The sequence below is a fragment of the Belonocnema kinseyi genome, chromosome 2 (assembly GCF_010883055.1).
Source record: "Belonocnema kinseyi isolate 2016_QV_RU_SX_M_011 chromosome 2, B_treatae_v1, whole genome shotgun sequence".
Taxonomy (NCBI): Eukaryota; Metazoa; Arthropoda; class Insecta; order Hymenoptera; family Cynipidae; genus Belonocnema; species Belonocnema kinseyi.
In genome coordinates, this window is record NC_046658.1 from 168,604,051 (window position 1) to 168,606,111 (window position 2,061).

Here is a 2,061-nt window from a genome sequence, read left to right on the forward strand (position 1 = left end):
TGTAAAAAATTTTGGGAATTATAAAACACTTCTACAAGACGGAATTCACAGAATACAAGGAATTCCCGATATTCACGAAATTCACGAAATTCAAAGAATTCATGAAATTGGTGGAATTATAGGAATTCACGGAATTTATGGAATTCGCGGAATTCACGGAATCCGAGGAATTCACTGAAATCAGAGAATGCAATGAATTTGCGGAATTCACTGGAATTTACAGAATTCACGGAATACGCTTAATTTACTGAGTTCACAGCATTTTTGAAATTCACAGAAATCAAGGAATTCATGGAATTGACTGTTATCACGGAATTTACTAAATTAAAGAAATTCACGGAATTCATGTAACGCCCGAAATTCATACAATTCGCAGAATTCAGGGAATTCACGGAATTCGCAGAATTTATGGAAATGAAGGAATTCGCGAAAATGGAATTTGCGGAATTCATGAAATTCACGAAATTCGAGGTATTTGCGAAATTCAACGAATTTATGGAATTCATGGGACTCGCGGAATTCATTGAATTGAAGGAATTCAAGGAATTTCCAGAATTTATGGAATAAGTTAAATTGTATGAATTGCTTAAATTCCGTGAATCTCTTGAATATAATTAATTCCTTGAGTTTCGTGAATTCTTTAAGATACGCAAATTCCTTGATTTCCGTACATTCTTTGCATTTCTTTAATTCAGTAAATTGCCTGAATTTCGAAAAATCCCTCATTTTCTTGAATCTCGTGAATTTCTTGAATTCTGTTAATTCCGTAAACTCTTTGAATTCCGTAAATTCTTTAAATTCCGTATATTCCATGAATTTCGTAAATATCGTAAATTCTGTGAATTCCGCGAATTCCTTAAATTCCACGAATTCCTTAATATCTATGAATTCTTTGAATTCCATAAAGATGTGCGTTATAAACTATATATTTACAAAAGCTTTGAATCTGTCTGAGAATTTCTTTTTTTTTGCCAGGAACAAGTGTTCTGATAAATTATTTACACTTTTTAAATTTTTCGCTTTAACAGGTGCCGAGATATCCAGCTGCAAATATGATACAGAATGATAGTGGACTTGTATTACAAAATTCCAATATATGTAAGGTTATATACCAATATAATAATTTGGAAACCAGAAGATTATTTATTGTAGCGTTACCTTACGTTTCGGAAATAAACTTCCAATAAACGTAGTGGAAGTTTCCAACAGACATTTTTAAAGGTGTAATTAGAAGAATTTAGATATTGGGATGTAGCAAATCTCAGTTTGAAAATTCAAAATGGAAAAAGGAAAGTAAAAGGTAAAAGGAAAAGCTGGGGAATCTAGGAGAGGGGGAAGTAGAGGAGGAAGAATATGGAAAAGGGGGTTGGTTGGTGAAGTGGGAAGAGGGGAATTAGGGGCAGTAGGAGAGGGGATGTATGGGAGGGAGAGATTATAACTTTCAACCTTCTTGAACTCTTAAGGTCTTAATTGGCTGTAAAACCTATTTTTGTAGGAGCGCCGCGCTAACTTTGAATAATGCTTTTGATTGTTGCTTGACGTCTAAGTCTAAGGGAGGAAAGAATTTTTTTGTGATAAAAGTATTGAATATTTTTCCGATACATCATAAAGGGCAAAAAGGCATAAAGTGTAGGTATGATTTCAATATCGAAATGCGCGAAGAGATTAGGTGGATGGTCCCTTCGCGGATAGGACGATGACGTAGGAAAGTAAAGTAAATGGAGTGGACAGCGGCCAGCATATGCTTTCTGAGCGTATGGCCATATACAGTACTTAATACTTTTGTATGACTACAACTACATCGACCCTATAGAATATTCCACGGGAAGCGCGCGAAATGTCTGTGCGACCAACCGGAAGTACTAGATAACATTCAGGCTGATGGTGCTGCTATGATTTATATGACCAGCTTTAATCTCGATCTGGACACAGGCCATCGGTCGTCTACGGCTTCTTTTGTCAAGTATCGGACCTAAGTGACTGATTCAATATTTTATATTTTACAAAAAAAAAAAAATTACGATTTGTTTGTTTCTTATATACATAGTTGATAAATGGCGA